Source organism: Scardinius erythrophthalmus (genome assembly GCF_964197995.2).
Source record: "Scardinius erythrophthalmus genome assembly, chromosome: 21".
NCBI lineage: Eukaryota > Metazoa > Chordata > Actinopteri > Cypriniformes > Leuciscidae > Scardinius > Scardinius erythrophthalmus.
In genome coordinates, this window is record NC_138241.1 from 7,567,178 (window position 1) to 7,582,056 (window position 14,879).

At 44.1% G+C, this 14,879-nt stretch overlaps 1 long non-coding RNA gene across 2 annotated transcripts in view; it reads right to left on the bottom strand.

Moving 5' to 3' along the window:
• Window positions 1-3,164: 3,164 nt before the first annotated feature.
• Window positions 3,165-14,879, bottom strand: part of LOC308681479 — a 151,685-nt gene continuing 139,970 nt past the window's right edge. Inside the window, exons 1-3 of one of the 2 annotated variants that reach the window (XR_014029030.1) lie at window positions 3,614-3,650; window positions 3,326-3,516; window positions 3,165-3,286 (exon numbers count right to left, since the gene is read on the bottom strand). This is a non-coding gene — a long non-coding RNA (uncharacterized lncRNA). Of the gene's footprint in view, window positions 3,287-3,325; window positions 3,517-3,613; window positions 3,651-14,879 lie in introns of those variants that run through there. The other variant, XR_014029029.1, reaches the window with a different exon arrangement.

The window sequence follows — 14,879 nt, forward strand, 5'->3', positions numbered from 1 at the left end:
ATTTGAAACGCGTTCGAAAATGATCTATAACTCCGCGAAAATTCAGTCAAACAGGCAAACAGACCCACGGGCATAAAGCTTGAGATCGCATCTGTTAAATGAAGTAACTTATATAAAAAACAAATATTCTCAGCTTCTGTAATCTGTATAAAAAGAGAGCGACTCCAGTCGAGCTCATTACGAGCTAATTCACAGTAATGTGACCACTCCCCGGAGAGCGCGTGCTATTCAAACGCAAATTCTGAGAACTATTTCAGACCTGTGAAACGCCCACATCAGCTGTAAACAAAGCGCGTCGCAATCGAGTGAGGCATAATATAGCCTACCTTATGGAGAAAAGATTCCTCAGAACAGTGCTGATATGAGGAGCAATATCTCCTGATATGAGGAGCAGATCCCGCTGAGGAGTGAGGTAGGCTGTTTTCTTTTCTCAAGTGTGGAATAACGTTATGGAATAACGTTAGTGTAGGCCTATGTAAACCGCAAAAAGATGAATCGCATTTCTATAATATGACTCGCCTTTCTGTGAGATGAATGAAGGGTACATATTAGTAAAGACTGTTTAGCCTAAATATAAATCGCGCGTCTGTGTGTGAAAGAATAAACTGCTTTGCTATAGCCTACTGAGATGAGTAAAAATCGACTGGAATATGTTGAAATAAAATGTATTTGTATAAGCAACGTATTAAACTGCAAATTAGCATTTATATGCCCTAATATTTCATAAAAACAACGTTACAGTCAGTCACTTGTTGACTAGATTTGGGTACAGTTTTTAGGCTACTGTAGAATATACTGCCACATCAAATAAGCTTTTGTTTAGCAATTTCTGCTCATATCTAACATTATATATATATATATATATATATATATATATATATATATATATATATATATATATATATATTTGTCAAAAATAAAGTCATAGACTAAGATGTTAGATGTTCCAATGTTGGCTATATTCAAACTAATGAATACATATTATGATAAAATGTAGGCCTATAATCTTTTTTCTTTTTCTATTTTACAAAGAAAGAGTACACTTGAAATATTGTTGAAATTGTAATTATTGTTGTAATTGTAACATTTTTAATAAAATAGCAAAACATATTTACAAGAGAGATGTAAGCAAAATCTTAAATGGTCAATATAAGTCTTCTTCTTAATATATCTTTTGTCCTTGCATTGTGGCTCAGTCAGTGTCACACCTGAAAGAATGGCTCATTAGGCAGAGTCATTATGCAGAGTGGGTGGGACATTGTAATCTAAGGTGTAAACTACTCCTCCCCCTCGCATATTGGCTTTCCAAGCAAAACCTGTTTTACACCATTTAAATCAATGTATATTTTTTTTGTGAACGATAAAGCAAGACTATTTTCACATAATTTTGAAGCTAGAACTCAAAGGGACAACATCCATTAGTCAAAAGTCTTGTGGACACATATTTAATATGTGTTTTGTGGTCTTAATTCAGCAACTTTCATTTAAATTTTTTCCAATAACCACGCATAAACATTATTCTCTTAAAAATACAAACATCTACATACAAGTTGCTCGCATATTATGGTAGCCCTGTTTGTGCTATATAGAGTGAATTTACACCTTTGCCATTAACATGTTTATAAATAACTGAAAAAATCACAAATGTCAAGGCATGTCAGAACATCTCAAGGGCCCCAAAAACACCTTGGTCCCCAGAGGGTTAACCTTGATCTACTTTCCTCCTTCCATGAGAACCATCCAAATTGACCAGCTCTACGCAGCAGAGGGTGACCACCTCGACGTTGGGGGTCCCTTAGGAGCAGGCTGTGGAGGGTGGGGGGGGGGTTACTGTCAGCAATCATCACACTCATCAGCACCCTCTACAAAAGCCTGCACCACACACACCATCATTGTCTGGTCTCAACTAGGACTCACCCAAGTTGTGGATATTCCTAACCTGAGATACCTACTTCCGTGTTCGTCTCCAATCCTGCCTGTCTCCAGTCTCCAGTTCTCCAACTCCCTGTAAGAGGTTACATCTCATTTATTTAGTACCCTACACTATAGTGGTGAGTAGGGTGCATGTGGTGCCACATACCTGTGTTCTACTACTTCTTTATCATTGTCTTCATGGTTGTTGTCTGCCTGCAAATATACTTACCATACACCTGTTTGAATAAAACTTGTTTATTGTAATTCACTACTTCTGCAAGTCTGTTTCCTGACAACTACAAGTGAACTTATAGGTATACTGATAGTTCTACCCCCTACCGTATAACAATCAAAGCATGTGTCACAGGCCGGGGTTGTGGGGGCGTTACCAGCCAACCGACACTCCCTCCTTCTACTGTACCCCCCTGAGGAGCTACCCTGCAGCACAAAGAGGACGGGCAACAAGAATAAAATGAATCTCAAGTTTATTTATTTAGCTAAAAGGCGGTCAATGAAAAAGAAACGGGCCAATCGCCCCTCTTGCTTCGACAGGTCAGTCAGGACCGGTGACTACGTGGACTTCTTCCCCCAGACTCAGGCCTGGACGCAGCAATGGGGGTTTAACTCGATTCGCTGACTCAGCGGGTCTTCCACATAGACGGGTAAGCAGAGCAGGTTGGTTTGAGTTCAGTAAGATAGCTCTGTCTTCCTGGACACAGGACTGAAAGCAGCAGCGGAGGTTCAACTCGGTTCACTGGCTCAGCGGGACTTCAGCATAGACGGGTAAGCAGAGCAGGTCGGTATGAATTCAGTAAGATAGCTCCGTCTTCCTGAAAGCAGCAGCGGAGGTTCGACTCGGTTCACTGGCTCAGCGGGACTTCAGCATAGACGGGTAAGCAGAGCAGGTCGGTATGAATTCAGTAAGATAGCTCCGTCTTCCTGGACACAGGACTGAAAGCAGCAGCGGAGATTCAACTCGGTTCACCGGCTCAGCGGGACTTCAGCATAGACTGCTAAGCAGAGCAGGTTGGTATGAATTCAGAAAGATAGCTCCGTCTTCCTGGACACAGGACTGGAGGACAGCAGTGGAGATTCGACTCAGTTCACTGGCTCAGCGGGACTTCAGCATAGACGGGTAAGCAGAGCAGGTCGGTATGAATTCAGAAAGATGGCTCCGTCTTCCTTTCCTGGACACCGGACTGGATACGTATAACTCACAGCTGTAGCAGGCTCTTCACTGGACTCAGACAGAGAATGGAGGGTACGTATACCTCTCAGCTTTAGCAGGCTCTTCAAGCTTTAGCAGGTTCTTCACTGGACTCAGACAGAGAGTGGAGGATACATATGACTCACAGCTTTAGCAGGTTCTTCACTGGACTCAGGCAGAGAGTGGAGGATACATATGACTCACAGCTTTAGCAGGCTCTTCACTGGACTCAGACAGAGAGTGGAGGGTACGTATGACTCACAGCTTTAGCAGGTTCTTCACTGGACTCAGACAGAGAATGGAGGATACGTATGACTCAGCTTTAGCAGGCTCTTCACTGGACTCAGACAGAGAGTGGAGGATACGTATGGCTCACAGCTTTAGCAGGTTCTTCACTGGACTCAGACAGAGAGTGGAGGATGCATATGACTCACAGCTTTAGCAGGTTCTTCACTGGACTCAGGCAGAGAGTGGAGGATACGTATGACTCACAGCTTTAGCAGGCTCTTCACTGGACTCAGACAGAGAGAAGGGAGGTAAATATACTTCACAGCTTTAACAGGCTCTTCACTGGACTCAGACGGAGAGAAGGGAGGTAAATATACTTCACAGCTTTAACTAGTGTCAAGAAGACACTGGAAACGTGTCAACTTAGTGTCACTCATGTATTGCAGATAAATAAATGAAAAATAAATTTTGTCATTTGCTCTGCAAATGCTGTTGATGCTAGTGTTTTCACCCTCTTTCTCCACAAGGCCTCTCACTCTCTCCTCTGTCCCTGCCGTTTCTGTGAGTGCTGTCAGGGTGCTGATGACCTCCTCATACTCCTGACCGTTGAGAGTTTTCCTTAAGAAACTCCTCAGGCTTGGAGAGAGAGCTGTGGCTACCTTATGGTACAGGTGGACTTTGAATTTCATCTCCACTGCCTGGGCTAACTTCCGTTTCAGCTAGGGGAGGAGGAGCATGACGATACATGCAACATCATTGCACTGTGCTTATGTTTGCTACTTGAATGACCACCAACTAAATGAAAATCAGAAATGTATTGTATTACCTCTTTTACAATCACACTGTCTCCATCCTGGATCGACAAACCCCTCAGTAGAGTAGCCTTGGTTGGGAGGACAAGGTGAAGGGTAGGTGTCTGATCAGTGGAGACATGCCTGGTAGCCTCATCGAAAGGTTTCAGGAGTTGGATGATGTCTTCAAGAAGTTCGCAGTCTATGTTGTTGAGGTAACGGAGCTCGTTTCGGCGAAGCAGGATGTCATGCAGCCTCCCAGATCTCAGAGCATCATTAACAGATTGGAGCATTGCTAGTCTGGTATTCCACCTCGTCTCCACAGATTGCTTCAGTGACTGGTCCAGTGCTTTTTGCAACCTAAAATATAAAGAGATTGCACAAGAAAAATGGATGTTACGGTGACATAAATTCCAATTCATTGGCCTCTCTTTTGGGAAAACAACATTTATTTAAAAAAAAGAGATTTATTTAAAATTGAGTAAAAAAAAAAAAAAAAAGACCTGTGCAGGTATAAATTACAGTAGCTTCTTTTTATTTATTTCACTTTAATTTCTTTCAAATTATATAAGCAGCTTTACCAGGAAGACATAAAATTGTATGCTTTTTACCCTGCTCTTTTGAAGTGTGTGACAAGGGTCTTTGTGTCCTTAAACAGCTTGATGATGTTGCTGTGCACTGGGTTGTCCTCGTCCAAGTGGTCAAATACATGTTTTAAGATTAAGTTGATATTATGGCCAGCACAGGAGAGTCGGACATAATCCTTGAATGCTGCAACCACATTTGAGCCATTATCTGTTACAAAAGCGGTGTCGTTGCTCAGGATGCCAAATTCCTGTGTGAGGTAAAAAAAAAAAGAAGCCCAGAAATAAGAGCATAAAAACAGAATTACTAACGGTCCTGTAACTGAACAGAGAACTTTACAATAAATGTTTATAACTATATTAGGACAAAACATACAGTGTTTACACATATGCTTAATGCATATCAGCACAGGAGGACACTAAGATATGTAAATATGAAAACTATTATTAAAAGTTTGAAATTTTTATGAAACGTTTTCCTTAATCTATCAAAAAAGTAAAACTGCCTCCGACACAGAGAGCAGCACATGCAGCTGCCTGCAACAAACTGATGTGCAGTACAGTAAGGGTGTATTTATTGATATATTTCTCTTATTGTATAATTTTTCTTGTAAACATGTTTTTTGTTGTTGTTACTGTTGCACTCTGTTCTCATACTTTTCCCAATTTTATCATTAATTAGCAATATTAAGTACATATGCCTTGTGGATAAAGATGATCTGATTTGAGAGACAGACAGACACACGGAGAGAGATACCTGAAGGATTCTCTCCACAGTCCTTCTGATGTGGTCACTGGATTTAACACCTTCCATCTCTCTTGTGGCCAGAATCCGGTTTACCATCTTCCAGTCAAGGATGTCATGCACTGTAACAGTGATGTAGTGTGTGTTGGTCCTTTCCTCTGTCTAAAGGTCTGTGGTTACAGCATGGTCTCTAGTCTGCATGAAAGGAAGAATTATATTTTAATGGGCCACAAAATATCTTACATGTAAAAAAGATTACCAGTTTAGAATATGGAGATATTATGGCGTTTAAAAATTGTAAGGAAAATCTGGTGTATAGGGTTTAGAATCTATAGATCACAGACTACTGCGTGAGAGGTACAATTTATGTATAAAAATAGTGCAGAGTGACATACCTGACGGAGCTCCTCCATGACCAGCAGTTTTATTTTCTCATACTCCCCTTCTACGTGACGGGAAACTGTGCGTGCACATGGCAGTATGTCTTCCACCTGCACGTTACTTCCATATTTGGCTCCAATGTCGAGCAGCTCCTATGCTACGTTGGTAAAGCCTTTCCCCTCTACCACAGCAAAGGGTCTGAGATCTTGGCTGCACATGCGAGCAATTTTGTCGGTCAGACGAGACTTGACACCTGACGGCAATTTTCGCTTGATGAACGAAGCGATGCTTGGCTGATTCTTTCCCGAATTTGCCTTGCAAGTGTGCCTCTTCAGACCGCTCGTTCCTGAATCACTTGCGTACTTGACTAAGACTAAGCATTTCCTACAAGCAGCGTACATCGTGCTATCACCGTCACATTCTACTCTCATAAACTTAATTAATATTTCAGACTTTCCGACCAGTTCTGTGAACTTAATAGACATGTCATTACTTTGCGCTGTAAATCATTTTTTGCCACATCGACTTCTCCGCAGCTGTTAGCTCCCTCCATCACTGCTCTTTGAATTCCGGCGGGAAGCCGTGACAAAAAGCACTGATGGCTTCTGGGACGGCTGGGTCGTGTAGTTATTTTTTAATTGTGTTACATTGTAGGCGTATTAAAAGGAAACTACAAAATGGTGCATTTACTTTTTTCTTTTTTTGTCGTCTTTGCTATTGGTTGATTCCCGCTCCCGTCTGCTCCCGTTAACCATTTATCCTGTACCGTCCAAATCCCGTGTTTAATAGCAAAGATGACTCCCATCCTGCAGGAATCCCACGGGAATTATACTAAGAAAGAGGTATACTAATATCACACTGGAATAAATTTCTTTTTGTAAGGGTAGGATTGTCAAAAGGGGAGAATTGGGCCCAAAATCGGCCCGATTATCTTGTAATGTGCGGGTTCCTTTACTTAAGTGGCCTTTTATTTCATTAACATTATATTATCTGTAATATGGTTTTAAAATATATACTTTTAAGGTTTTAATACTATTATGCACATTCAATAAGTGCACTTATTTTTCACAAGGGTACAATGCAGGAAGAGTCTAGCCGTTCTAATGTCCTACAATGTCATTTTGTAAGAATGGTTTTACCGTATATACCCGACTATAAGACGACCCTGAATATAAGACGACCCCCCCATTTTCCAGACTTATTTTTGGGACAAAAAGAGATTTTTGTGGAAAAAATCTGGTTTTCAACAGAAAATAATTTTATTTGAAAATTGCCGTGATAATTCATTCTCTCTCTTCCAGCGCGCGCGCACCTTTCTCTATCTCTCTCTCTTGCGCTCTGCGTCTCGCACGCGCACCTCTCTCTCTCTCTCTCTCTCTCTGCGTCTAGCGCACCTCGCTCTGCATCTCGCGCGCGCGCGCACCTCTCGCTCTCTCTCGCGCTCTCTCTCTCTCTCTCTCTCTCTCTCTCTCTCTCTCTCTCTCTCTCTCTCTCTCTCTCTCTCTCTCTCTCTCTCTCTGCGTCTAGCGCGGCAGAGAGGAGCAGCGTTTTAATTCAGTTAAACACAATGTTGCTTCTCTAATTTTACATGCAAGTATAGCCGAAATCATTTGGCTTAATGGGTCATGTTTCAGTCACTATTTCATATTTATTCAGTTGTTCTTTCTCCCTTTCCCCCCGTGATTTTGTCTATATCGCGAATATAAGACGACCCCCCATTTTTCAGCCTATTTTTAGGACAAAAACCTCGTCTTATATTCGGGTATATACGGTAGTTCCCTTTCAAGGGAACTCGCGTTGCGTCGAGTTTGACGCTATGGGAACGCTTTGCGTGATGACGTCTTGAAGCACATGTAAAATCAGTCCAATGGTGTGGCGGAACATCAGAGGCGGGTGACGTCACGTACCAGGAAGCTATAAAAGCCGGCCCGAAACAGAAAACGAAAGCTTTCTGAGTCTTCAGTTGCGCTCTGTGTGATCTGTCCTTGTTATTTGGTGTTGTCTGTCTATATTATTATATATATATTCAGTATGGCGAGTAAGCAGCAGCAGTTTAGAGTGTGTGTTCTGTCCGCGTTATTTAACGGGTGGGGACACTCACACTCTTTGTATTGTCTGTTTGGGTGAAGAGCATGCCCAGTCGGCACTCGAGGGTGCTGGCTGTGAGCATTGCGACGCGCTTCCAATGCGTACGCTCAGATCCCGCCTGCCATTATTTAACCAGGATCGCGTTCCCCAGGGCTCTGGTCCCGCCGCTGCCGAGGCACGGTGTCGATCTCAGACCTGGGGTTCGCAAATGGATCTATCAGTGGATGTTGAGACGGGCTCTGCCTTATCTCAGCCTCTTTCTGATAGATCCAGTGCCTCTCATCAGGGTGTGGAAGCACGCGCTGCGGTTTCTTCCCCCCCGATGGAGGCACCAGTACTGCAATTGTCCAGCTCTGAGGAGTTGGACGTTGTTAGTATTGACGCTGAGGCTGAGGATTCACCACCTCAGTCTCATGCGTTTGAGGAATTACTCGACGTAGTTACAAGAGCTGTCGAGAGATTATCTGTTGAGTGGCCAGAAGATAGGCAGGGCGTTCGCTCGAAAAGCAAGCTTGACGAACGTTTCCTGCCATCTCGTGCACAGCCTCAGCGCAGAAGCCTTCCGTTTTTCCCCGATCTCCACACTGAGGTGTCGAGATCGTGGGGGAAACCCGTATCTTACAGAGTGTACAGTCCACAAACATCACACTACTCCACTATATACAATTATAAAGAATATGGTTATGGGGAGATGCCGAAGGTGGAGGAGACGCTTGCGAGCTATCTCTCTCCAGCAACGGCATCTTCCCTGAAGGCTCCTGCATTACCCTCCAAAACAGTAAAATTTACATCTTCCCTGGTTCATAAATCGTATGCCGCCGCTGGTCAAGCTGCAGCGTGTCTGCATACGATGTCACTTATGCAAGCATACTAGGCTGAATTGTTGGGTGATTTAGAGGAGGGCGGGGGGATTGGTCCCGATACTGTGTCTGAACTACGTAGAGCCACAGATCTGTCTCTCCGGGCCACCAAGGAGACGGCTAAATCCATCGGCCGCTCTATGGCAGCCCTGGTGGCCACTGAGAGGCATCTGTGGCTCAATCTAAGTGATATAAAGGACAAAGAAAAACATGTTCTTTTGGATGCACCAGTTTCCACTGTGGGGTTATTTGGAGATGCAGTTAATAGTGCTGTAGCTAAATCACAAGAAGCTTCTAAACAGGCAGCTGCACTTCAGAAACTTCTCCCCCGCCGTTCTTTCTATGAGGCTGCTGAGCGGGAGCAGGTTCTGGTTATGGAACAGGAAGTAAACACTCTGTTAGAGAAAGGGGCCATAGAGTATGTACCTCCCTCCAACAGGGAAACCGGGTTTTACAGCCGGTACTTCATAGTTCCAAAGAAGGACGGGGGATTGCGTCCCATTTTAGATCTTCGAGTTCTGAACGAGTCAGTCATGCAGCTCAAGTTCAAAATGTTAACATTGAGACAAATCGTGCCACAGATCAGGTCCGAGGACTGGTTTGTCACGATAGACCTCAAGGACGCATATTTCCATATTTCCATCCGTCCGTGTCATTGGAAGTTCCTGAGGTTTGCTTTCGGGGGCAAAGCATACCAATATCGAGTTCTTCCATACGGCCTGGCAAAATCACCCCGCACTTTCACCAAATGCGTGGATGCAGCTCTGGCGCCCCTGCGCCTCCAGGGTATTCGCATCATGAACTACATCGATGATTGGTTGACTTTAGCTTAGATGAGATCAGATGGCGGTTCAACATCGAGATGTTGTTCTCGCCCATATGAAAGAGTTGGGGTTACGGCTGAACGCAAAGAAGAGTGTGCTTTCTCCACTCCAGAGGACCACTTTCTTAGGCGTGGTTTGGGATTCAGTGTCGATGCAGGCGCGCCTGTCACCGCCACGTATAGAGTCCATCCTTGCAGTTGTGAAAAGTGTAAAGCTAGGCCAGCTACTCACTGTCAAACAGTTCCAGAGACTGTTGGGTCTCATGGCAGCAGCTTCCAACGTGATACCTTTTGGACTACTGCACGTGAGGCCCCTGCAGTGGTGGCTCAGGACCAGGGGGTTTTCCCCGAGGGGCAACCCATTTCGCACAATCAAGGTCACGCGGCGATGCCTACAGGCCTTGGTTATGTGGAAGAAACCTTGGTTCCTGTCCCAGGGCCCAGTGTTGGGAGCTCCTTGTCGTCGCAAACTGCTAACGACGGATGCTTCCCTCACGGGCTGGGGAGCGATCCTAGGGGGTCGCTCATCTCAAGGTCTGTGGGAAGACCATCATCGTTCATGGCATATCAATCGCCTAGAGATGTTAGCTGTCTTCCATGCTCTGAGGAGCTTTATCACAGATCTCAGGGGACACCATGTGCTAGTGCATACGGACAACACGTCGGTAGTCGCCTATATCAATCACCAAGTGGGTTTGCACTCGCGCCCATTATGCAATCTGGCACGCCATATCCTCTTGTGGTCCCAGGGGAAGCTGTTATCTCTCAGGGCAGCTTACATCCCTGGGGTCCAGAATATAGGAGCTGATATGGAGGGAGTTTGGCCAAGCTCAAGTGGATCTGTTTGATCTCACTGTCCACTTTGGTTCTCCCTCACGCATCCAGCTCCTCTGGGACTGGATGCTATGGTACAGACGTGGCCGAGGGTACGTCTGTACGCCTTTCCCCCAGTTGCTCTGCTCCCGGGAGTTCTGGAGAGAGTTCGCAGGGACCGGGTTTGCCTGCTTCTTATATCCCTGCGCTGGCCGGGCAGAGTATGGTTTCCCGACCTTGTGTCCCTCCTCGACGGGCCTCCTCTGGAGCTACCTGTCAGGAGGGACCTTCTGTCCCAAGCAGGGGGCTTGATTTTACACCCCCGACCGGAACTGTGGAACCTGTGGGCTTGGCCTCTGAGGGGGCCCAGCTCATAGAGTCAGGTCTCTCAACTGAGGTTGTTGAGACCATTCTACAGTCCAGAGCTCCCTCCACGAGGAAACTTTATGCCCTGAAGTGGAGAGTTTTCACTTCTTGGTGTAGTGACCGTCAGTTGGACCCAGTTAAGTGCCCAATTGGTTCAGTGCTGGAGTTCCTGCAGGACCGGTTCACGGCAGGTCTGACCCTGTCTACTTTAAAGGTTTATGTGGCGGCCATAGGTGCTTACCACATTCCTTTGGGTGGGAGGTCTGTGGGGAAAGACCCTTTGGTATCTCGTTTCCTTCGTGGCACTTGGAGGCTGAGGCCTGCAGTTCGCTCTAGGGTGCCACCTTGGGATTTGTCCATTGCGCTGCAAGGCCTTTCCCTGGCCCCCTTTGAGCCCATTGAGGAGGTTCCTGAGAAGTTCTTAACTCTGAAAGCTCTGTTCCTTCTGGCTATTTCTTCTCTCAAGATAATAAGGGATCTGCAAGCATTGTCGGTTGCTCCGTCATGCTTAGAGTTTGCACCGGGTATGGTTAAAGATTTTCTACATCCGAGACCGGGTTATATCCCCAAGGTCCCCACTAATGTGGCTAGACCTATTGTTCTGCAGGCCTTCTGTCCTCCTCCCTTTCGAAATGCGGACCAGGAGGCGAATAATTTGCTTTGCTCAGTTCGGGCGTTAGACGCTTATGTCCACAGAGCTGCCCTGTGGCGTAAAAGTGATCAACTGTTTGTATGCTTTGGGCCCCCTAACAAGGGATCTCCAGTGTCTAAGCAAAGAATGAGCAAGTGGGTGGTTGAGGCTATTTCGCTTGCTTATGAAGCGGCCGGGCAGCCTTCTCCTATGGCTGTCCGGTCGCACTCTACCAGGAGTATGGCGGCCTCCAAGGCCCTTATATCAGGAGTTTCCTTACAGGACGTTTGTGATGCGGCAGGCTGGTCCTCACCGCACACCTTCGTCAGGTTCTACTCTTTGGATTTGGACTCTACACCGGGGTCTCATGTTCTGTCTTCCTAGTGCAGCTCACTTGATTTCACACAGGACAGACTTTTGTAGCTATGGTGGCGTTGGTATAGACGTTCCCATAGTGTCAAACTCGACGCAACGCGAGTTCCCTTGAAAGGGAACGCCTCGGTTACGACTGTAACCTCGGTTCCCTAAAGAGGGAACGAGTGTTGCGTCACCTTGCCATATCTCCTTCATGCCTGTCAGCACGACTTCAGACTTTACGAAGCTTTCGTTTTCTGTTTCGGGCCGGCTTTTATAGCTTCCTGGTACGTGACGTCACCCGCCTCTGACGTTCCGCCACACCATTGGACTGATTTTACATGTGCTTCAAGACGTCATCACGCAAAGCGTTCCCATAGCGTCAAACTCGACGCAACGCTCGTTCCCTCTTCAGGGAACCGAGGTTACAGTCGTAACCGAGGCGTTTTTGAGGCACAAACTGACAAAGAGCAGAGTGACCTTCAAAGTACTGTAGTCTTTCACTATAAGTAACAGCTGTTTCCATGGGCCGGAACCTCACCACACAACGGAAACACAATGAGATGGGAAATGGCGCTGAGAGGACACCTGTTCTTGGTAGGGACACAAACATCGAGAAATTGGGTGTACATAAATTTTTTTAAATAAAACAGTTGATTTGTGTGACAAGATTGTTTATGCTGACACTGATTTGTCCACACTGAATTCAGGAAAGCAGTTTGGGGTATAGGCAAAAAAACTGCTTGTACATATTCTCTCATTCTCACAAACACAGGTTTACAAAATGATGTTTTATTAACAAAGTTCGGGAGGAGCACGTTCAGATAATTAACACAAGTGGAGAGCACTCAGCAATCAATGGTAAGAGGTATATATACATTCAGCAGTCTCACCTCAATCCATTGACAGTTTTGCAGCATCCCTCCACCACCCCTTCTCCACGCTTCTAGTCCTAAACACTTACATACGGGGGGAGTACTCTGGGTTCAGGCCGAACTCCGAGCTCGGAGCACACCAAATACGCATTAAACTTTACCCCCTCAAATTGTATGTAAGTGTGAACTCGTGAATAGCAGTTGAAATTGGTACTTCTCATTGATTTCTGCTGTTCTTATTAAAATTACAAATTTGGGCATTAATAAAGTGAACAAAATACTTTTCTCAGTCTCTTTTTCAATATTTTCCTTTTGATGACCGCCAGAAAATGTCTAGCAGACACTATAGCTATGTCAGGAACCCACACATTCTCTTGGAAGCTTTCACACTAGAGCGTTTGGTGTGGATCAGAGTCTTTTTGACATGAAAGTATGGATGTTGTTGGCATTAACATGGTATGCTAAACTTGGTGGGTAGCAGTGAAACGCAAAACATGTGGAATCGTATGGTTCACAGTTTTCCTCCCGAGTTGTTTTCTAAATACAGCAGAAAACAGGCTGCAACTAACGTAATACCCACAGTGGTACTCGTGTAATGACGCAAATGTTCTCCGGTTTAGCCCCAAATAATAGAGTGTACAGAAAAAAAAATCTGCAAGGGGAGAGGGTGGAGTTGAACTTGGGTTTGAACCATGTGTGAAACCAGCCTTGGGACCATCAAATTAGAACAAAACCAATCTGTAAAGACAGATCCTCCTCACCACAAAACACTGCAGCATCCATGAGAAGAATGCAAACTGTGAGGAGATTACCCAGTGGGACAATGAGGCTGCTCTGCATAACATAGCTTATGTCACTGGAGAGCGTGTGGTAGTTAAAAAGGGCTGAATCATGTACAGTACCTACAAATTATCCTTTTCTATTCCTGATAACAAAAATACTAAACATTTATCCACCTTAGCTAAAGTACACTATTGTGTTTTGATGTTTGCTGTCCACTTCAGGATGAAACATTCTAGTTGCAAGTCTAAAGGTGATTTTGAATACCATCCAAAATGCAAACTGCAATAAATGCAAAAATAAATGTTTTCATACAAATTTAGACACTCCACTGATTTGCCACTCATAAGGGTGGTAATTTTTAAAGAAATGTTTAATTTTTTAAAGAAATTCATACATTTATTCAGCAGTGACATATCCAATTGATCAAAAGTAGCAGCAAAGACTTTTACATTGTTACAAAATATTTATATTTCAAATAAATGCTACACAAATGCTGCGGCTTCCAAAAATATTAAACAGCACCATGTTTTCAACATTGATAATGATAAGAAATGTTTCTTGAGCACCAAATCAGCATATTAGAATGATTTCTGCAGGATCATGTGATACTGAAGACTGTAGTAATGAGTAAAATTATGATTTGCAATCACAGGAATAACTTTTTTAAATATATTCAAATATGAAATAAAATATAAAATCCATCAAACCAGCAGTCAATTTAAATATAAAAGACCCAAGAAAACAACATTAAATGTCACAAATATTTTGTAACAGTGCTGTGCAGAGGCGGCATTCAAATAGTCTTCAGCACTTTATGACAAAATAGTGAAGGCAAGCCACATTTCACAGCCTCTTATGAAATAACATATTGTAACCTTTCCAAAATTGTACATGCTCTGGACAAAAAAAACAAAAAAAACATTTGCACAATCAGTGATACCGGGTTGGGTGGTAGAGAGAATAAACCTCACTGAAAGCATCTTTTGATAGAGGCTATTTTAGAGAGTAGAGTTTCCCCACATGACAAGTTTCTCATATACATTGATGAGAGAGTAAAATATTGTACTCACTCAAAGACAGAGGAGAGGGAGAGAGGGAAAAAACTGGCTCACTTGTTTTCAAACCCTGTTACCCTTCCCTCTTAACAGATGTTGTTAATTACACAAGCGTGTTTGACAAAGAGTTCAAATTGCACAGTTTTCAACTCAAACAACTCTCACACAATTATTCTGCCAAGATTAGTGTGCATTGGCACGTCGTTTCATCTCTACTATTGTTTGGTTTGTTATTAGCGGCTGTTTTCTCAGCGTGTGCAGATCTGCACTGGCCTCATGATGACTAAATATGGTCCCCTGGTAATTTCTGTTCTTTGCATTGCAGCCATTGAGAGAAACTCCCAAAAGGTTTTCCAAGAGAGTTAGAAGAACTATGTTTTA